The sequence below is a fragment of the Alligator mississippiensis genome, chromosome 8 (genome assembly GCF_030867095.1).
Source record: "Alligator mississippiensis isolate rAllMis1 chromosome 8, rAllMis1, whole genome shotgun sequence".
NCBI classification, from domain to species: domain Eukaryota; kingdom Metazoa; phylum Chordata; order Crocodylia; family Alligatoridae; genus Alligator; species Alligator mississippiensis.
Window position 1 is genome coordinate 53,090,458 of NC_081831.1, and position 23,774 is coordinate 53,114,231.

General features: G+C 40.3%; 1 long non-coding RNA gene across 1 annotated transcript; it reads left to right on the forward strand.

Annotated features, from left to right (window-relative positions):
- The first annotated feature begins 6,362 nt into the window (after positions 1-6,362).
- Positions 6,363-15,681, forward strand: LOC132252224 (uncharacterized). Its single transcript, XR_009464122.1, has 2 exons — positions 6,363-6,641; positions 15,503-15,681. It is a non-coding gene; the product is annotated as an uncharacterized LOC132252224 (long non-coding RNA).
- Positions 15,682-23,774: the final 8,093 nt, after the last annotated feature.

Here is a 23,774-nt window from a genome sequence, read left to right on the forward strand (position 1 = left end):
TGGCCCTTCTCTCACTAATCCCTGTGGTCCTAAGTCTTCTGCTTCACTTTCAGTAAATGTAGTCCACCCTTTGGGCTCAAGCCACTCTTGCAGCAGGTTGACATGGTAGATCTGTGTTTCCCACCTGTGCCTTGGCCTATGGACCTCATAATCCACTGGCCCAACCCTGCAGATTACCTCAAAGGGCCATTGCCACTGAATCAAAAGCTTACTTGCAGAAGTTGGCAGAAGTACCAGGACCTTCTAACCCACCCTGAGCTCCCTTTCCCTTATGGGGCCATTGTACCTGGCCTTCTGCCACTGTTGTGCTTCTTGGAGGTTGTTCCTGGCCATGTTCTATGCCATCCAGATGTGTTGTTGGAACTCTTGCTGGTAGGTAGTTGGGGTTCTCACTGTCCCTGTATCTCACTCCCAGTCTTCCCTCAGCACCTCCAACAGACCCTGGGGTTGAAGCCCCAAGACAAGCTCAAATGGTGAGTACTTTACAGAGTCTTGTGGAGTGTCTCAGATCACAAACAGAATTAAAGGGAGTAGCAAGTCCCACTTCTAGGGATCACCCTGGATACATTCTCATAACATTCTTTTTATTATGCCATTGAGGTGCTCTATGAGGCTGTTGGTTTGCAGGTAGTATACCAAGGTTTGTAGATGTTTTATTCACAGTGTTTGACACACAATCTGCAGTACCTCTGTGTAATAGGTGTCCTCTCTGGGCCGATCTAAATGTGGCCCACACACCTGTTCCTGGAGCAACTGCCTACCTTCTCACCTGTCATGCCTTGTTGTTAATTGGTTAATTGATGTTAATTAGCAGGAGGCTGCCCTTTTACTGCTGCGATGCCAGGGGGTGCTATCTGCGGCTCCGTTTCCTCCCCTACACCACAGCCCATGCCTTGCCTATGGAATTGACATTGTTTGTTCCGGGCCTTATTATAATCTGGCCCCCTTTTCCTCTCTGGGCCCTGTGCAGCTCTGACTTGCTCTGTCCCCTCTCCTGGGGCCTCTCAAAGTGCTGCCTCTTCTCCTGGGGCTTCTCAAGTGCTGCCCCCCTCTCCTGGGGCTTCTCAACTGCCCACTTTCTGGGACTGGGGTCAGTGCACCCCGAATGCTGCACCCTCGCTGGCACTGGGGTCCCCACACTGCTGTGGGTCCCCTATGAGGCCTCCTCCAACCCCTAATAGCCTCACCCAAGCCACCAGTCTTTAAACAGCAACAAAACAGAAGCCCCTGGGCTGTAACATAAATTAAAGCTCCCCAGCTAAAACATCATTCAAGCCTACTGGGTTTGCCCCTACTGGGTTTGCCATTGGCAGGCCCCTTTTAAACTGCATGAATGCACAGAAGGGCTCGCCGATGGTGCCACTCTGCTCTGGGGGCTGGGGGGTCCCTGCCATATGGAAAAAGGGGACAGGTAAGTGCCCCCCCTTTCCCTGTCTTATGCACTGAGTGGGACTGGGTGTGTGGCTCCCTGGGGGCTGGGCCAAGTAGGAGCCAGGGGGACATGTCCCTCCTCAGCTCCACTCAGCTTCCCTTCAGATGACTGGGTTGGGGTCTCTACCTCCCCTGCTGTGGACCCCACCTACCTCTGGCTGTGCTGCAGGTCCAGGTTGGGGTCCCACTGGGGGTCCCTGGGCTCAACAGGGGTGCAACAGGCTTCTGCCCATGCATTGCTCACCGAAGCCAGGGACAAAATTCCTGGAGCCAGAGACAAAAAAAGATTTTGAAATCATTCAAAAACAGGATACAAATTTTAGTCACTATAATTTTGAAGCCACTATATGTCAGAAATTAATGTATTGTATTTCAGTGTTACTATAAAATAAAAATTATGCCAGGCAAACACTTATGAAAATGTTGCATCTTTTTTATTACACCCAGGGGGAACCTGGGGGGAGGCAAGCAGTGGGCACAGTGCTGTGGTTTCATCCCACTTCAACTACATAGTGCACATGCAGTGAACTTTCCACTTCAGAGAGCTCTGCATCCACCTATACAATTGGTCGCACCCCATGTGCCTGTGAGCTCTTTGCCACAACCACCTTTTCAAAATCCTGGATCCAGCCCTGATCACATCTTCCCTAGTCATTCCTAGTTCTGCTTGATGACCTAACTCTGTATCATATAGTTTTCCACTCTTACAATGCCTAAATAATTAACCTCCCTCTTAGATGTCCACAGAATACTGTAGAACTCTGAGTCCTTGAGAGATCCTGTGATCAGTGTCAAGTGGGGCCAAGGTTATGTCCCCACACTCAGAGGCTTACATTGATAGAAGTTGTTTAGTTTTGAATTTTTAAAGGGACAACCTTCAGAGAGAGTTAATGGCTCATCACATCAAAAAAAGATGGGAGAATCAATGGAAGAACAAAGCTAATCTTAACTGTAGAGTTCCTCAATACAAATTCTACTGGACTTGAAGAAGAGAAAATAGTAGCTGACCATGTTTCCTATCTTGTAAGACTGGTTATATTAAGAAAGGATTTTAGGTTGAATATTGGCAGAATATATGCTTCCTGATATGTGCTGCAAGAAAAATGGCTGCTTCATAGCCAGATATACCATCACACAAAATACTGAAGCAGGACACTAATGCTCTATTTTGGTGAGTCTGCAGAGAAAAAGACTACTGGGACATTTTGACTCTGCATATTGAAACCAACTGCCGATGACATGAAACATTTGATCATGCAGAGCTGCCACCATCATGACCTTTGAGAAGGTTTTAGGACCTGACTCTAGACTGAATGGCAAAGTAATGTACTTGACTGAGAGTAAAAAGCAGATAGTTTTGATGTGAAGACATAATGTATGCAAATATTCCTTTGAGGTATATGACTGTTACGTTTTCTCTTGTAGGCTCCATCACTGCAATGACAATCTGTATGGCCTCTCCTTGAATTTGCTGTAGGCAAAACTGAGCCATTTTACACATACCACTAAGAAATTATGGTAATAAAAACACTGTCTTCATCAAATTATTTTTTTCTCTGCTTCAAAATTTCTGATGCAAAAACATCAAGCTTACCTTATATATATAAAAAGCCACCCCTGAACAAATCTGGTGTAATTATCCAGACTGTTATCACATTTAAAGTTTAATTGTCTATGTCTATGGACTACTGAATTTAGAGTCGTTAGGACTGCAAACACCAGTAACATTTATACATTGAACCTGGGACTGATATTGAAGGTTTTGTAGGATTGCAGCAGTCTAAATAGATTTGAGAGAGGAATATCCTGTTTCATGTCACTACTGCAAATTTACTTTAATCTAAAGCCTACTTTAAAAAGTGAATATATATTCAGCTTACAATTATCATGATAATTTCCAGGAGACTTCTCCCTTTTTATATCTTCTTCCCTATTTCTATATTATTTTGTTCTTATTCTGCAGCTCTCTATTGTTATCTGCTTTCCACAATTTCCTTTGAAAGTTTATTCTGGTATATGACCATAACAGTAAAATGTTAATTGCTACAGTATATATAAATAGATGGATATAAAATAAGTGAAGTATGTGATTGTGGAACTCAGCTGTAGAATATTTACTCCGATAGTTTCATTTTATTACTTTTATTTCCAAAGATAAATACCTTGCATCTTTTTAGTTTTCTAGAAGATACATTTCCATGGAAACATAGGTCTGTGAAAAGACTCTATTTTTGTGCTATTTACCTGGGAATTCAAAAAATATCAAAATGCTTTAGATAGCTTGAATGTGGCTTAAGGCCCAGAAAGAGTAGACTCTATAACTGAAAGGTTTTCAAGTGTTTCTAATGATGATAATTTGCCATCAACATGTTAGAACAACAGAAAAAAGCTTCACTAGTAAGTAATTTTAAATGTGGTTCACTTGAGAGTATCTCTACCTCTTCAGCATCAGCTAATGATTGATCTATTGCTAGTAAATTGAAATGAATGAGTCATGGCCATTGTTCTAAAATAAATGCCTAATTTACTACCATAGTGACCTCATGACAAGATCATAACTGCTGTTTTTTGTAATATTTATTTTTCCCACATCTAGAATTACCCTGCTCTTACTAGAAGCCTTGCTTCAGGGATTTTTATTTCAAATGGCAGTGTCTACTCTGACTAGTTCAGGGATCTCCCATAAGCCATTTCTGTATGGCAGCATATGTCACAAATGGCAGCAATGCTCTGAGAAGTTGGCATATCATTTTCTTTCTGATGCTAACTATCTCAGGGATCTTTTGCACAGTGACTTCAATTTCCTCTGCTTGACAGACCTTATCTTATCAACAGCTTAAAACATGTTTACAAATACAATACAATCATAGTGTTCTACTTTTGATGCCAAATTATTCTGTAAACCATTGATCTTTATTACAGATTTTCAGTGTGTTACTAAATGTGTTAGTAATTATATATCTGGGCTGTCATAACATCTACTCTTGGGCAATCTCCTTTTATTCTGTATTTGATTGATACTTTATAATAGGTTTGAATCTAAACATTTTTAAAATCATATCATTGGCATATGCACCAACTTAATTTCAGTATGAAAGCTTAAATCTAAGTTGGGAGCACTATGGGGGGTGGGGAGTAAAGAATACTTAATGAACTACAAAATGCAATACAGACATCCTTTTATTTGTTTATCCAGACTAAGCATAACATGCTGAATTTTTAATAAATGAGTCCTATCGCTCTTCCAAAAATGGAATCTCAGGAAAGAGTTCTTTGGTAAACTTACAAATAGTAAAAAAAAAAATGTTTTTTATTTATTTCTATGAAGGATATCTGGTGTTTTATATATCAGTAGGTAACAGATTATTTCTACCAATTTTGTGTAATGGCTAGTTACAGCAAATTACTGTAAGGATATGTGATTATTTGATGAAAGTTCTCATTGCAAATGAGTCTAAAGACTACTTACTGAATGTAAGAGCCATGAAAAACTTTCAGTACAATGGAATATCTGCAGTTATGCTAAGGCCCCTTCCACACATTGCACTTAATTAACGGCATGTTAAACAAGCAATAAGTCACAAAGTTATTTCACCCCTTCGATGAGCCCTGTCAGCTGTGGGGCTTGCAGCAGCAGGAGTTGGTACGGGGAGCCCAGGATCATGATCCCACGTGTAAGGCTTCTGCACTGCAGCCTGGGTCAGCTTTGTAAACCTTAGGTAGGTTCCTTCCTTCCTTGCAGCCCTTGTTAAGTGCACCTGACCCATTTACAATAATTAAGGCCAGCTGACCCCCAACCCCTTACTTCTGACTGGTCCTGGATCTGCTTTTAAGGAACTCAGTCAGCACCTGAGCCTTACTGAACAACAAACTGGTCTTCAATCTCTGAGCAGCTCCAGACCTAGCAACATTTCTGGTTTCCCTGGTTCCTGACCTTGCCTTTGGCTTGTTAATAGATTTTAGCTTGGATTTTCCCAGCAGACCTGACTCCTGACTGTGGTTTGGCTTACTCTTGGACTTCACCTGTGGATTTTCCTTTGGACTTGATTACTAGGTTTCTGATACCCTGATTCTAACAATGGCATAGCATTTTAGCTCCTAACTTGTGTCCTCTGTCCCTTAGCCCTTCAAATCCCTGATCCACATCAAGCTCAACCCACTAGGCCAGCCAGCCAGCCTGGTGGACCCAGACACCAGGCTCTCCCTGCATTGGCAATAAGGTGTAATTAAATCTGATGCTGGATCCCACAGTCACACCTCCTGTTATTCCACAGCTGCATGGAAGGAGATGTGATTGTGGGGATTCAGTATCAGATCCTATCATGCCTTTATTTGAATGTCTAGAGGGTCCCTTATAGTCATAAAGAGAAACGAAGGCATGAAGAGTCATGGAGTGGGCACATGTGAAATTTTTTTTTTTATCATTTGCTAATGGCAGAGGAAAGGATTCAAGTTTTAGAGGGTTAATGAGTTATGGATATGATCAGTAAATTTGTGATTATGCAAATCCACTGACCTATAGGCTAGGGACAGACATCCAAAAAGCCTGAGCCTGAATTGATTCAAACTTTGCAGGTTAGTCTAACCTGACTAGGCTAAATAAGTTTATAACCCAGACAGACATCCCAGAAATGCAGGAACATGCCTGCAGTGGCTCAGGCTAGACACAAGGGGGAGGGCACTAGGGAAGTCCTCCCTTTACTTCCAGAGGGCAAAGCTGAGGGGGGGGTGACCAGATCCCAGCAGGATGCTCTTATTATCCCCCCCACACACACACTCCTGAGCTGACTGGCAGGGAATGTTTATCACCCCTAACTCAGTGTTTATCTACTCATTAAGAAAACAAAGCCTCTCTCTATTAACTAAGGAGCTCTTATTAAACAGCTCTTCCAAGGAAGGACATTAAGCCACCTGTTGATTAGCTCCAAAAAGCCTGTTTGCCTCTGTCCTCTCCCACTGCATGGACTATAGTCATTGTGTGGTCTGCTAACTAATGCTAAGGTGTCTGTGTAAGGCAGAGGGGAGGGGTGAACAACCCCTATTTAGCAAGGAGAAACCTTGCAGACACTCTGTGCCTGCAAGTCTGTGCCAAGCTCCAGCTGGGGACCAGAGGGGAGGAGCCAGCCCTGTAGTGGAGCAGAGATTCCTGCCCAGCCCAGAGAGCATATCAGGATGCTGCGGGTGTGTGGTTTATCTTAACCCAGCAAAGGGTAAGGACAGACATTGAATAAACTGGTTTGAACCAAATCAGTTAAGCCTTGATACTACATTCAACCAGGTTTATCTCAAACCAGTTTCAGCCATTTTCAAACTAGTTTATGTGCACTGAACATCTGTTCAGTTACAGGTTTAAACCAGTTTCTGATCACTGAAACTGGTTTATGTGTAATGTCTGTTCCTAGCCACAAAGTCTAGTATTGGAGAAACGTGGAGTTTGACCGCTATGCCAGGTAAGAGGATGAGGAAATAAGTGGTGATGTTACTCTACTCTCTCCTGATGGCCAAATTTTTGGATTCTATGCCACTACTTTGCAGGCATGCTTTATAAATTGCATATGAATATTTACTTGACAGAGTTGATTTCTCACTGAGTTTTAGATGTATGTATAAAAAGAAAAGACTTGAGCTACAATCCTACATCTTTTTTTATATGCAAGATTATGTCAATTATTTCTAATTGATTCTTCTTTGTTTAATCGAAATTGAATTTAAGGTAAAAGAAAATGTTTTAAAATATTGAAAAATAGCTTTAATAATAGTTCAAGCTGACCTCAAAATGCTATGTTAAAATTCTACAGAGTGCCAACAACACTATACATTGTATAGATGTTTAAATTCAGCATATATCCTACTTTCATGCAGCTCATAAAGAAAATTGTTTTTTAATTTAATTTGTATACTGAGTTTAAATGCTTTTATTTTTTTACTTATGGCTGTATATACTTTTCTAAATTTAATATCAGAAACCCTCAACACAGCACCTTTTGTCTCTCTCAAGACAGGAAACCATTAAAATTTTAACAGCTTAAAAACTAAATTCACCTGTATAGAACATCTGAATTCTATTAAGGAAAGGTATAAAGCCTATTATAATGAGAGTTTACAGAAGTCATATTAATGGGAATTTAAAACTTTAATGCACAGGTTCCATTTCTTTTATTAAACTTCATTAATGTGGCAAAATAAAATAATTATCTCTCTTCCTACCTTAAGGGGAAAAAAGGATATTTCCCTTGTTATATGTTTGTCAAAGTTTTCAAACACAAAAATTTGTTGTAAAATATTGAGAGCCTTGCACCAGAAAATGTCTAGGTTTGCTTTTTCAGGGAAATAGTTTACCTTAAGGTAATTCACTTCTGCTGCATTCTGAAACTGTAGTCAGGTCTCTCTTTATGCATCTTTAAGATTCTTTGTTATTGGTGAACTGATTAAGTTGTTAATACTTGTGAGGGTAGTTAGATTGGGGAAGAAGTGTGGCTTTCTTCAAATCTTTATTTTCTTTTTGTCACACTAACAGGGTTAATTTTACCAAGGTTGGTGATAAAGTGGACAAAAAAAAAAAAAGACAAAATCCAGCTAATCAGCAGGTTTCTAATAAGCGCTTTGGCAGGCCGTAAAGAACTATTTTTTCTGTCCAGAGTACTTTCTAATGGTAAGAACTTGATTAGATAGCAAGCTAAATGGCTCCTGGTTCCTTGTAAATTTTACTGCTTCACCCCACTCTTACACAGAGTATCATACACTGCTGGAAGTATTGTTCATTTCAAATTAAATTGTAATATCACTAAAGTAAGTATGAGCGTCACCATTTAATTCAAAGGGACCATAAGGTTGTCTCTTAATTTGTGTGAGTATATTGGATATGTAATAGTAGGTACTTGTAATATCTACTTTAGAAAGTTGGATTTAGAAAAGCTTATCTGAAAGACAAGGGCACGCATCTGCTTTCCCAGGTTCTAGTTCTGTGTGCTTCCTGCACATCTCAGGTAGCTGGATTTGGTGAGTGGGCAACACCTGATTTGGGGAATAAACTATAGATCAATCGGCAGTGCCTGCTACAGCTATCTCAGGACTATTATAACTTCCACTAAGCAAACTTGTAGGGTAGTTGGAGGCTCAACATTTTGGCAGGTGTGCAATAAATTAAGCCCCATACTCTCCCCAAGTGACACTTTCCCTGCCTGATCTACTCTTCTTCTTTCTGCTCTATCCACTACTCTGCTTCCTGTCTCCAACCTGCTCTGCTGTGTGCTACAAACAGAGGCTGCCCGTGCAAGTTGACCTCCACTGTGGAAGGCGATGTTTTTATATTAAGCCTGGGATGAACATCTGGATTCTTTACACTAGTCATTCATGGAAGAGAGCAAAATTAGCCAAAGATGGAGTCAGAAGGGGCTGTTTTCTCTCTACGATATGAGAACAAGGTGAAGGGAAAATCTAGCTGATATCTAAACAAAACTGCCCCTGCTTTTCAGGCACAAATGCTGTAACATGAATATGCTCTAGTCAGTAGCTTTTTTAGTCAGGGTCTTTTAACCAAGGCTTAGAAGTCTAGTGGCAAACATAATTTCTATTTTCTTCCTTCATGCATTACAATTCCTACAATCTCTTTTCAACCTTTAATTTGAGTTGCAAAACAAACAACCCCTCTCCCCCCCCCTCCCCCCATACTTCATTCAGTATAAGAAAGGCTATAATATCCTTGCCACAATCTTTCTCTAAATTCTTTTGAGGTTGGAATTATATCTGTCCTGCTTACAAATCCTAGCTATAGTCTTTTATGTTGTTTTGTCATCCTGGTGATGAACTGGGATCATTGCAGGAATACATAGGCCTCTTCTGCCTAAAGCCATAGGTACTAGTGATGTCTGAGCCCTGTTTGGAATTAAACACTGCTACTGTACAATGTAGGTAAAACAAAGTGAAATGATTTGAAAATGGCTGTGCTTGTAACCTGCTGCAGGCAGAAGAAGAAGCAAAAACCTCATTCCTCTGACAATAAGCAGTCTGGTATTTATAAAAAAACAACTTGAATAAGTTAAAACAAAGAGCTAAGTTCTCAAAGGTGTGAGGTCTTGGCATACAATGAATCCCAATTGTGAAAGGAAATGTGAAGGGGGGAAAAGGCTAATGACTAAGTTTAAGTGTACCCATTCCCTTTCTCTTAAAAGTATTGATAGACCACTGCTCAAGCTGAAAAAATACTGTCTGTACCTGCATCCAAGATAACTTAAATTTTAAAGATGCCCCCTCCCCACATAATTAATCCCAAATATTAGGCTATAGACATGGAAAATTATAAACTTGTCCTCTTAAATTCACCTCCCTCCCACCACTATCACACAGAAACCAGTGGTTGGGTTGCCCACCCCATGTCTGCCCAGCCCACCTGCCACTTGTGCCCCTCTCATGTCTTCCCCTCCCAACCCCTGCTTTGCAGCTGCTCTGGCTCTGTCTCTGTCTGGGACACAGAGCCCAGCCCAGCCCAGCTCTGGCTCTGGCTCCAGCCTGGATTGGGACTGGAGCCGCAGCAGCTCTCCCTGACACTCTCCATGGCCCTTTCCCAGTCTCCTCCCATCTGCATCCCCTTCTTGCCTCTTATCTTCCAGATCCATTAGGGCTTTAGCCCAGGACACAGACTATGTGGCTGCTCTAGCCCATCCCATCCCAGTAACAGCTGCTGTGGTGGAAGCAGTTCTGGATAGCCCCCCAGGGTCTGTGTTGGAGCCTGCCACCATTGCTGCTGTTATCATGCCATAGCAGCCATTTGTGCTATGCCCTGGGCTGAGGTGGGCCCAGAGCCCTGCTGGAACCTGAACCAGAGTGAGAGGGTAAACAGTAGGGTAGGGCAGAGTCTATGGGCCTTAGAGCCAGACAGCAGGGCAGAGAGGAAGAAGAGGAAGGTGGCACAGGCATCTGTGGCTTTGACCCTGACCCTAGAGCAGGACCAGAACTGCAGCAGCTGCCTGCCTGTTCCACTCTACCCCTCCGGCTTAATCCAAGATGAGGAGATCTTCCCCCGATGTTATATGAAGGAAAAAAACCTCCATTTGAATTTTGGATTCAAATAAATATGGTACTATATTTTAAGAGCCTAACTCTTGCACCTCTGTAAAGCCCATGTTTAAAAGGAAAAAGGAGGGAAGTTGTGAAGTGTTTATGAAACAGGCATACAATTGAATCCTCATAAATTTGTGAGCCCTAATATGCAAATTCCCTTTTTCACAGAAGGGAAAGATAGCTGTAAAGATATGTTTAAAACACAGTAGTTTAAAAGTAATAATCTAAAAATTAAATTAACTTTTGCATACTAGCACAGATTTCTTTAAATATTAAGCTGTTCAGATTTATGAATTATTTTAATAAGATGTAATGTCCACCTTGTCTTGTCAATATGTAGCTCTCTTTGCACTACCAGGAATAGAACATTTAAGTAAGATGTACACTCTGAAGCATTCCTAAATATATTAGTAATCTTTAAGAACATGGTTATTTTCTGCTTCACTGCTTGCAACTGAATTGGAAGCAAGTAAGCAAGCTTAGTTTTAAAATTGGGTAACATGTCTCTTTCTTTAAGAGAGTGTGCTAGGAAGATTATTATAGATTTGCACATCAGAGGCAAAACCAAGTACAAGTTCAGAGTCCCATATGTATAGCTGGCAAAGGATGCTATTGGAGTGCAGGGGTGAGAGGAGATTAGGGAAAGGAAATAGATCCTTTCATCTCTAGGGAGAGGTTTGTTTGTATTAACAACAGCATTTGCCATAATGTGTTGGAAGACACTAAAAACTGTAGGTGAATAATGCACTTTTTGAACATTACTGGAAATCTCATGCCAAGAAAGAGAAATTGCAGATTAAGTTTGGTAGCATCCTTTTTCCAGCTGCCTTCCCTAGACTTAAAATTTGCCATACATTCTTCATAACTGTCTTGCATAATGTTTTACAGTACAGACTGTGGTTCTGAATGTAGCTGTGGTTATCCACAGGGAGGGATTATATACTTTGCGTTGGGTCAAAGCAGGAAGATGCTAATTCTTTTCTCTTCAGCTAGCGACTTATATCAACCCTATCATGTAGCATCTGTCAGGAATAATTGATTAGAATGGAACAGGATGTAAAGAGATAGTGCAGAGAGTGTTGCTTTGCCAAGAGGAAAACATTACTTCTAGGATCATAAAGAACTACATTCATAAAGTCTAAGGATTGGAAATCAGTAAAGAGATAAAGGAGGTGTCCACGAGAAAAAAGGGCGACTGGTGCCTCCTGAGTCAGGAGGGGCACTTGTCCCCACAGTGGCCAGTCAGCAACTGGGGGAGAGAGGGGGGGTCCCCCTGTGGCCAATCCTGCCAATGCAGAAGTATATGCCACTGGCATTTCTGAGCTGGTGCGATTGGCCAAGAGAACCACCCCCCAGTTGGCGCGATTTGGCTGAAGGGGATCCCCCCAGTTGGTGCAATTGGCTGTAGGGGGACCACAGGGATCACTTCTCCTAGTGCCTCCACTCCACAGCTGGTGCTCTTGGGGGAGGGCACCAGTGTTTTCACCTGCCCCCCACCTGTCACCTAAGTGGGAAATGCTGCTATCAGGGGGTGCACCAGAACTCTCAGGGGGTGCACGTGCCACTACGCATTGCCACTGATTACTTTCTAGATAATGTGATGATTTTGGCTAAGTACAGACAGCCAAAAGGCCCGAGGCTGAAATGATTTAATCTTCGTAGGTTAGTCTAAACTGCAGAGATTGACCTGATAAGGAAGAGAACAGACATTTACTTTTTATTCAGTTCAATTAAGTGATATAACCTAAATCAGTTAAGTCCAGCATCCATCCAGCATTGGAGACTCGTAGGGGGTGCACATGTGTGCACGTGCACCCCTGAGCTTGGTGGTGCACTCCTGCAAAAAGCGCTGCTGATGCTGCTTGCAGTGCCTGTGGGCAGTCAACACTCGCCACCCCCACCTCCCTCACTGCCAACACCACTGTGGCTGCCTGCAGGAGTTCACCGCCACCATGCCCCCATCACAACACCTGTGGGGCTCTGGGGGCATGTGGCATTCATGCCATCCAGGGTTATCTTAAACCAATTTCAGCCTTCCTTAAAGTGATTTATGTGCACTGAACTTCTGTTGTGTTACATATTTGAACTGGTTTCTGATCACATACCGTTTATGTATAATTTCTGTCCTTTGACTTGGTGACTGGGAGAGACTGGTCCCAGCTTCCTGAGGAAGGAAATGGCCTGCTATACCCCAAATTATGTGGTGCATTGGACCTATTCCACATCTAACTCAGAGCACTGCCCCCGGCTTAACTAGTGAATTTATATATTTTTCTCTCTTTTTACCTGCCTTTACTCCTAGCTTCTCTTCTGCTTGCCCTGTTTAGATTCTCCTAAAAGAACATCAACTCCCAACTGTGGGGGGATGTGGGCATGCTAGAAGGGAGGAATAGGCTGCGATTGGACCTAGACAGGTTACAGGGGTGGGCAGATGAGAACAGGATGGGTTTCAACACTGACAAGTTCAAGGTGATGCACCTGGGGAGGAAGAACCAGCAGCATACCTACAGGCTGGGGAACGCCCTTGTCAGTGAAGAGGCAGAAAAGGATTTTGGAATCATTATTGATGCCAAAATGAACATGGGCCGACAGTGTGGGGACGTGGTCAAGAAGGCCAACCACACCTTGTCATGCATCCACAGATGCATCTCAAGCAGGTCCAAGGAGATGATTCTCCCCCTCTGTGCAGCACTGGTCAGGCTGCAGTTGGAGTACTGCATTCAGTTCTGGGTGCCACACTTAGGGAAGGATGTGGACAGCATTGAGAGGGTTCAGAGGAGGGCCACCCGCATGATCAGGGGGCAGCAGGGCAGGCCTTACGAGGAGAAGCTATGGGACCTGAACCTGTTCAGGCTCCATGAGAGAAGGCTGAGGGGGGGATCTGGTGGCCTATTAAAAACTAGTCAGAGGGGATCAGCAGGCATTGGGGGAGTCCCTGTTCCCCCAAGCAGTACCAGGAGTGACTAGAAATAATGGTCACAAGCTGGCAGAGGGTAGATTCAGACTAGACATCAGGAGGCGCTACTTCACAGTCAGGGCGTCTAGGATCTGGAACCAACTTCCAGGAGAAGTGGTGCTGGATCCTACCCTGGGGGTCTTTAAGAGGAGGCTAGATGACCACCTTGCTGGGGTCGTTTGACCCCAGTGCTCTTTCCTGCCATGGCAGGGGGTCGGACTTGATCATCTGTCAAGGTCCTTTCTAACCCTACAAACTATGAAACTCTTAAAGGCTGAATCCAAAATTCCCCATAACTGTATTTCTCTGACTGCTGGTGATTGTCACCTAGACCTCAATTTCAGTTGGCTTCTATCTTTGTAATGAACTAAATCAAAACGCTGAACCACACTCTTTCCAAATATTTGTATGCTGGGAATATGGATTGTTAAATCCAAAACTTTTCCTGTTTGTGTTAAGATTAGTTACTCTAAAGTTAGTGTAACACTTTGTGATTGGCTTAATGAAGGTTCCCAGTATATTGAGTCTGAAGACTCACTGAAAGTAGGAGCTATGAAAGTCTTTCAGCACAATGCAATACTGCAGTTATGCTTTCTAGCTATAAGGAAGGAGAAGGTGCTATTTTCAGGTAAAACTGGGTTTGGATATTTCATCCAATATTCCCCACTGCTAACTATTGAGTCATCCCATTTGAAACGGATTATTTGTGTTAATAGCATTATTCCCAGGACCAAATGCTGTAAAATTAAGTCCATGGATCCCAAGTGTGCATTTGTGCTCACATGCCATTTTAAAATTCAAAAAAATGTGGAGGTGCCTGTTGGTCTCAAGGAATCTAGCAAAGTCAAAATGATAGAGATTGAATATTAATATCAAGATAAATTGCTTTCTTAAATGGATTGTAGATATTGAAACTGATCTCAAACTAACAGTGTTTCCTAAGAAATATTGTAAGTGATAAGACTTGATTCAGCATTGGCATTAAAACTTACTTTGATTGAAACGCCACAAACAAATTACATAAGATTAATATGGAATCACACTGGCTCTCTGTCTGCTCATTTTGTAATCAAACAGACTATAATCTAAATTCTGGTAATTGATGATAAAGCTAAACATATGCACAAAAGGAAAATGTAATTTTACATTTCCATACATGGATTTATATCCCCCACCAACAGCATTTCCAATCCATCTGCAGTAAGAATTATCACCTTTTCATCAAACAACTTCATTAGATTTAAATTTTGATTCTGATCTGCCTTTGCTTTTGATGCAAAAATTCTGTGCATATAGGAAAATCTCTCTTAGCTCTCATAGCAGTACTTTGAGGTTATATATACACTAAATCTAAGATACTCATAAGGCTGCTGCCAAAAAACTATATCCCACTTACAGGCTTCTACTGTTCATTCTTCAAACCTTGAACAGGGGCGGTGAGGATGCCCTGGAGGTGACACTGACTGCAGATCTTAAGACCAGCGGCAGAGAGTGCCTTAGAACATTCTTTGCTACTGCATTTCTGGATTTGCACCTTGTGCAACAAAAGCACATTGATGGGACTAAGTTTTTGGTAGTGGGTTTCAAGAGTTGTATGGAGCTCATGTAGGCATATTGTTGTGCTTTTCTTAAGCACTCCTGTTTTAGAGAAAACAAACTAATTTAAATTTAGTGATTTTGCAACTTCACTGTCTGCCAGCAATAGAATTAAATAATCATTAAATAAGAAAATAAACTAGGGCATTAAGGACCAAGAGTGCCAAGACACTTTGTAGCACTACCAACGAATGCTTATCCATATGCTTATTTAAGCTGTTCCTGAAGTTGTTTGTACTCTCCTGGTTTGTCTAACAATTTTTGTATGTTTAAATTGAATGTAATACTAATGGAATATGGCTTATTAGCAACTTAGCAATATTGAAGCCTTTTTACCCACACAATCCATGGAGCATGACATGAAGTAGGGTAAGTAGGCACCACACATGGAAAAAAAAGGTCATCTTACTTGCTAATTCATGACTATTCAAACAAGCCATCTCTTGTTATTATTTGTAGATGAAGACCCCATTCACTAAATGGAGACCAGCAACCAGCTATCAATCAGTATTGTGGCAACTTGTAGTCATCAGTGGCCTGGACTGAATTCAAAAAGCAAATGAAAAACGGCAAGTTCCAGTCATTTAGTTCACTTCATCTGTTTGGGTTGTTTTACATAAACATTTTCACTAGTTGGAGTCAGTGTTTCAGTCTTTTGTTTCCTACAAGTTAAATGTCTTGCCTTGATGTATGTATATAATGTGTGTGTGTGTGTGTGTGTGTGTAATATATATATATATATATATATATATATATATATATATATATATATATATACATACCATACTTAATTGGATACCAAGCATAGGTTCCATATTTTACACAAAGAAGATTGAATGCCTCAGAGAAACAAGGTTTGTCATTTCCTTTGTTTTGTGGGTTAATTATATCTGCTTCTCTTTCAGACTCAAATCTTGAATTCTGTCCTTAACATCTAGAGCTAAGTACAGAATTCAAGAAGCCCCCCATGGAAGTGCTCTAACTATCACACTTTGCTTAAAGCTCTATAAGTTAGAGTGGGAGTGAAACAGATGTTCACTTACGTGGGGGTGGGGAGTTTGCATTCTGCTTTCCCTGGCCAAGGCCAGCAGGTGGGGGGGCAGTAACCAGCACTACTGCTCAGTAGTATCTCGGCACGGTTGCCCAGTGATGCTTACTTCACAGTAGCTCATTACTACTGTACAGTAGCGTGACATCACAGTTCATGCCCGGTGACACTACTGTACAGCTGTAACAGTCTAATATGCAGTAGTAACGAGCTACTGCACAGAAAGCATCTTGTCCAGATGCACCCACTGGGAACTGGGGGTGGGGGGAAGGGAGGGTTCATCCAAGATTAATTTAGATGATAATCCATCATTTTTAAAGCATTTCATGAAGTACTGTGAACACCTGTTCTGTTACAGCTGTAAAGTGTTTTCTGCACAATAAGAGTAATGTCTGTACCTAGCCTAGATCTCTAATTGTATTTCTTGCCAGAAATAGAAGCAGTGCCTGGAAAACTGGACTTATCATGCAAAGGGATTCCATTGATACTGTCTCTTGCCCTATAAATAACATAGAAAATCATCCTTTGTAGCTTTTTTTGCTTTTTTCTCAGTTGCTTTTCCAGGAAATCTCTTGGAAACAGCGGCTCTTTTTGATTGGCATTCTGTACTTTCTGCAGGTTTTTTATCTATCTGAATATTTTATAGTAGTGTGAGAGTGATGTTGTAGCCATGATGGTCCAGGGAATGTAAGAGGAACGGATTTTTGTGGGTGATAATTTATAGGACCCATTGCATGGTTAAATATACTTAGACAAGCTTTCAAATGCAAGTGATCTGAAGAATACATTACATCGAAAAACATGTCTAAATCTATCCTGACCATATAGTTGGTCCTGTAAAATTACCCACAAATCCTTGTCTCCTGAATATTTTATTTTACCTGAAACCTTACTTAGTTTATTTGAGACCATTTCTTATCCTTTAGCTTGAAACATTTAATGGGTTTATTATAAAGGAGTATTTTTCTCCTCTGACATCATATTATTGTGTTTGTTGTTGTTTTGCTAGATGTGGTTTTGGTGAATCGTAAGTGCTGCACTTGCTTTGAATGGGTTTGCATCCCTTGAGGTTAATGTAAATATATGGGGTTATATATAGCTGAAAAGTCATAGCTAACCTGCAATAAGCAGAGTAGAGTCAATGGATTTGATACTGCTCTTATTACATGGCAGAATTGCTGGCTAAAGCTGTCTTTGCTGAGCTTTTCTGGAAGGTCCTTGCATCCCCTGTCTTGCTTATTCCCCCATCATCATCCAGTTTTTTGTGGACACTAACAAAGGTGTATTATCCTACTTTACGCCTCCACATGGGTCTGTGACTATTCTGAAAAAGGTCATACAATTTTCACACAGGAACTTCCCAATAGAACTGCTTAGGGAATCTGGTATGCTGATATGAAAATTCTGTGCAGCATACTATTTTAGTAGATTCTGGCTTTTGCCTTGCTGTGAGTTCTTTCTCCCAATATCATTCAGACCTTACATCCACCTTAGTTAGGGTACAACACAGTCTTGAAATCTACAACAGAAAACCAAGAATACACCTATCTTCTGTTGCATTCTTATTTGCAGCAAAAGCTCTGTGATCATGGAAACAATTGGGCTAGGGACAAACATTACACACAAACCATTTTAAGTGATCATAAGCTGGTTTAAACCTATAACAGAACAGATGTTCAGTGCACATAAGCCAGTTTGAAAATGGCTGAAACAGGTTTGAAATAAACCTGGGTGAATATAGTATCAGACTTAACTGATTTGGCTGAAACTGTTTTATGCAATGTCTGTCCCACACCCCTTCCTGGTTTAAGTTAAATCGGAGTCCTCCAGCACCCCAGATACATTGCAACTCTGGGTGGGGCTTTGCTCTCTGCTCCAGCCCAGCAGGGCTGGCACCTCACCTCTGGTTCCTGGCTACAGCTCTGACAGAGACTGCAGGGATTCCCTCCCTCCCCTCTGCCTTATACAGACACCTCTCAGCATTAGGTAGCCTACCACATGCTGGCTATGGTCTGTGCTGCTGTGGGAGGTGGAATAGTGTCAGCTCAGGGCTTTTTGGAGCTAATCAATAGGGAGCTGGTAATGTCCCTCCATTCCTTCCTTGGAAAAAGTTGTTTAAGAAGAGCTATAACTAATGAGAGATACTTTTGTTTGATGGGATAATAAATGCTAACAGCTCCCTGTGTAACTCCCTGCTGCTAACAACTCAATGCTCTGTTATCAACAGTGTGTGTGGGCGGGAGGGGGGAGGCTCCCTAATCAGAGTGTCCTGCCTGGGTCTGGCCATGCAACCCTCAGCTCAGCACTATGGAAAGGAAGGGAGGGCTGCTCTAGACCAGCTGAGTTCCATGTCAAATAGCTGTCTTCTCCCCTCTCTGCCTCCCTCCCCTCACAAGTCTTTTTTTTTTTTCTTTTATCTTTAGCCATTTATCCATTGGTGAAGATGATGTTAAATTGTTATAGATTGAAATATTAGTATGTACTATTCTTTTCTTTTTCCTTCTGTTGATACTAACCACTTAATTACTTCCACCTAACTCTAAGCAAGTCTCACTGTCACAGCAGTTCAAATATCAGAGACTAACAATGGATACCAGTGGACCTGAACCAGTAGTGCAAATGATAGGGGTGAGGCGAAGTGTATAGTAGGAAAGGCGGCTGTTTGCAAAACTGTGCAATAGTCTTTTCAACACTAGATTTCATATAAACAAATCACAAATCCATTCTGAAATGATGATGAAAGGAGTTTTGCATCATGTACAGTATCCCTTTAACCATTCCCAATGCCTCTTACATGTACATTTTCAGCAAAATATATTCAATATATATTCAGTTCCTCAGTGTGTACAGTATCAGACCTCTATATCCACTTCAAATGAGCAGAAACAGTATAAATATTTTTGCTAATTGAAATGAAAAAACTTACAAACATGACATTTAGACTTGTGATCTCTCTTCTTGCAGCCCTGATAATGAAGCAGGTTTTGTGTTGGCCTATAAATGGGGTTTTGCTATTTGGATGAATCGTTGGGGGAAGATGGAGAGCTGATGGGATTCAATGTTATACCTCAGTATTACTTCCAAGACTAAGACTAATGCCACTGGCACCATTTTTACTCAAAATTTTTTTTTTTTTTTCTTTTCCAAGCTGTACTTAGAGTTTACAGGCCATAGGAAGTAAAAGCTGGATGTAGTGAAAAACAACTGTGTTGTACTCCTGTAGTGGTAAGTTTGTGGATAGTTTACAAATGGACCACTGTAAAAAAAAAAAAAAAAAAAAAAAAAAAAAAAAAAATGACCATTTATTTTCTACTCAAAGACCCAAAATACAAATCCCTTCTTTAATTTCCTCTTTTGCTTCCAGCCTCCTTCTCTTTCTGGTGAGTAACGCTCCTGACAGTTTTCACCAGGCTTATTTCTGACCCTCACACTTGGTTACAATGCATTCCACTGCCAATACACTTCCCAGTTATTAAAGCAGTGATAACTGTATGATAATTTCAAGAGGCACTAGAACAGTTTAACATGTCACCCTGAAGTGCCAATGACGGAGAAAATGTTAAGAAATCATATTCACAGAACCTTCCTAACGGCCCAATTCATCCCTTATATGTATGTAACTCCAAAGGAAGATGCAGTTCTAAGGGTTTAGATCCAGGAGGAAATTTCAAAGTCAAGAACTTTCAGTGGGTTGGAAACTTACTCTTATATCCTCTCATCTCCATTGTAAAAGGAAGAAAATCCCTGCATGGCAGTGCCCTGTGGGGATGTTTCTTACTTTCATTTTATATTATTGATAGTAATTTTTCAGTATCTGACATTTATATTCACATCAGAACTTACTTAAATATACACTTTAAAAGTAGAAAGCCTTTCTCTGTGCTTTAGAGACCAGAAAGAGTTTCAATTCAGGTTATTGAACAGATATTAATTTTGACATAGTGAACTTCAAACATCATGCATTATGGGAATGGGAATTACTGATCTTGCCTGATCTTAATGAGGTATATACTTTCCTGGAGCAACTCAAAATAAATAATTGAAATTAAAGTAGAAATTAATTTGCTTCAGAACATCTAATGTTCTGCAACTGTTGGCACACTTTAAAAAAAAGTAAGTTATGTGTGCATGCACAAAAGGATTCACACATGTAAAGTATGTATCTGTGCACGCATTCCTTACATGGTTTCCACTTTGACTGAAAAGAAAATGGAAAATATTTAGCTTGGGTTTTTTTCTGCTCTCTTGGAAGCACAAAGCTGCTGAGAGAAGCTCTATTTGTATAAATGTTAAAAGATTGTTAGGGTGCTGCATTTAAAACTTTTGACAAGAACAAACATAATGAGAGAACAGATCATAAGGATGCACAAGCTTCTCTTCAGTCAGTATTGCTTGGAGTTGTCTGTGATTTTAAAATGGGAGACAAATAAGCTGTCCTTCCTTCCTACTTTATAAAGTTTTAGTGCTCTGATTCTGTTTAAGAACCATGGCTTTTCCTGTTTGATACATACATAAATCAAAACTCACCAAAGGCAATCTTGCATAAAGTGACAGCTGTTTATTTAAATTATCCTAGCATCAGTGTACTACCATCTTTCTCTGACAGACATATGTTCAGCTACTGCATTAGAAATAGATGCACATATTGTTTGCCATACTGTAGTAACTAAGGACTGGACAATACCAGTTGCTCAGACAGTTGTACTATGTTTGGAACGTATTTAACAAGCATTATGTTTTTATTTTATATTTGAATCAAATCAGTAGCACATATGTTTGAATAAACATTTTTTACTATGTTTATATTATGAGACATGAATAAGTGATCACATTAATACTAAACAAACATGTCAGAAAAATGGATGACTATTCTCTCACTGGTAGTAGGTCAATAACCACAATGAGTTTGACAAAAACATGAGTTACTGGTGACTTTGTTCTTATGGCTTCATGTGGACAATTTCAGTTGTTTGCACTTCATTATGTACTTTAATATGGGTATTTGATTAAAAAATATATGGTGCATGTATTTTTTAAGTGTTATGTAATATTTAAGTTATCCACATTCTTCTCCTCTCTTATACTGCTTAACATTCTCCTTTCCTGCCTGTATTCCCTTGTTTTCTCATAGCTGGATTTAAGGAACTTACCTTTTGTAGTTACTTAATGAACTACATAGCATTTGTACATCCCTTCTTTCTTTTCTAAATTTTGTGTATGATTATGACTTTCATGAAGGATACTGGCTAGACCTCTCTAGAGAATCCATTGCTTTCAGAAACCATAGAAGAGAAACACACTATAATATTTCTCATGTCAGCAAGACTATGTACCTTGATTGTGATTCAATAGAACCCAACTTTAAGAAGTGAATTATCTATGCTTACACATCTGCTAATTGGCCATCTACTCCCCAGGCTGGCCCTCTCCAGTAAGCAACTCTGCTGTGGCTTTTTTTCCTGTTAACCTGTGCACTTTCTTTTTTTCTAAACAAGAACATATTTTTCTGCTATTCTGTTGTCCAGGCCTCATGAGCTTGCAGTTTGATGCAGGGCTTATTTGGTGTTAGTTCCCAGTCAGAATGAAACTTGGGATTCAGGGCATGAAAAAGTAGACACAAAGTTTCAAGGAAATAGTCTCATGAAGGCTTGTAAGATGAAGTGTATTTATTTTTAATCATTAGCTAATTTCAGCATCCTCTTTCAGATGTGTGTAACATGAACTGGTTATCAAGAAAATAGCCTATTTTAAAACATCCCTTAGTTTGTGCACAATGCACACCTATAGCTTATCACAAAAGAAGTATGATGAAATAGGAATCCACTTTGCAGTCTTCTCAAGCTGCACCCCTGAATCTATTCTTCTGTATTTATTGCAAGGGGATTTAGGGATATGTAATCAGGTGAACATCTGCTGTGAGAAGAATCATGAAAGAGAAAAAGTTAGCAAGGGACTCTAAAGTCAGCTGGCAAGGGTGATGGAGTGTGCCCTCAAACAGTTACATCAAGAAGAAAGATAATATCCTTATAAATAAAATAGAAACATTCTTTTTAAATTAGATGGTGTTCCCCCCACCCAACATATTTTGACTTTCATTTGGTTTTAAATAATATTTCCTTTTAATAAAGTAAAAAACATTTTGATGTTATCAATATTATTTAATATCGACTTGTACAATTTTTGAATTATAAATAAATGTAGAAAATCTACATCACTTTTCTGGAAACTTAATTCCACAGAAAATTTCAAAATCTAATTAATTGATTTTGACTTGGAGTAAATGAAAAATTGGAACTACTGAATTTTCTAATAGGATAGAATAGTTTTGTTTTAACTACCTGTAATACAGAGCTTGACAATTAAGTGCATGGAGGCTCTGACAAAAATATTCTGGAGAATATCTAGTTTTCCAGTACTTAGCTATTATTATAGGGCACTGACAGAGTGTAATTTGGAACTGATGCTATTTATCTTGGTGACAGACAGAGAGGTTATGACACAGGTATAATTTGGAGTCCTTATTGTCTATCCTTTCTTGATCTATACCATTCAAGTATATTTGATTTCTGCTCAGAGTTACTGAAATGTAAAGTCGTCTTCACCAACTGTGTTTTAAGATGATTTGCCACTACTTCCAGAAGAATTTCTTGCACAATTATTCAGGCTTTCTTGAACTCCACGGTGCTTTATGAGCATGAGACTCTAGAGCAGTGGTGCCCAACTGTTTTGCCTGACAGGTTGAATGGGATGATCCAGGTAAGTCTGTGGGCCAAATCCAGCTGGTAGATCAAATCCATGGCAGCAGGGTCCTGATCCAGGGCACAGCACATGGCAACAGCCCAGGTATGTTCTGGCTGTGCTGGGAAAGGAGAGAAATATGTTTTCACTACATGACTCTCTGTATAGTCCACTGAGACTTTGTTTGTTTGTTTGTTTGTTTGTTTGTTTGTTTGTTTGTTTGTGAATTTCCCCCTTCCCATAAAATATAAATAATTTAACTCGCATTTAATGGTCCTTTGGGTTTGCTGGTCTGTTTGGCATTATATTCTTAAGCCCAGGCCCTGCTTTCACTCAGGTAATTGCCAACCTAATTTGCAGGGAGGACACAAGCCAAACTGGTCAAATCCTTCAACATCTTTCCATTAAACCTCTGAAGAAGAATGGAAACATTTTTTCACAGAATCCACTGTGAAACAATCATTGGCTCAGCTTCCTATACCACAAAGAGCCATGGAGGGTGGCCTCCAAAGTCCTCTTCATACATGAGTGCAACACCGATAAAATGGTTACTTGCACATAGTGTAAGATACCTCAAAGAACAATCCCATAAATTAACTCCAGTGACTATTGAATATGAATACTGCTGCTGATTAAAAAAAGTTGAAATAACGGTCATTTAAAAAGCAGGAGCCAAAAAGCACAAAGCTAATGGAAGATTATGGGATTTGTATTAGATGTGCAGAGAAGAAAAAAGTTTTTTTTGGGTTTTTTTGTTTTTAATTCAAGTCCACAAATAGCACATCCTACCTTACAGCTGGAGTTCCAAAGCCATACGGTTGTGCAGTAGTCATGTTTAACCCATCACAGAAGTTAAGGCCACTTACAAAATCTGAATATCTCCTTGTCAGGAATGTAACAGATTTCAGAATATTCTTGTCTTTTCCTTCACTATTTACCATCTCC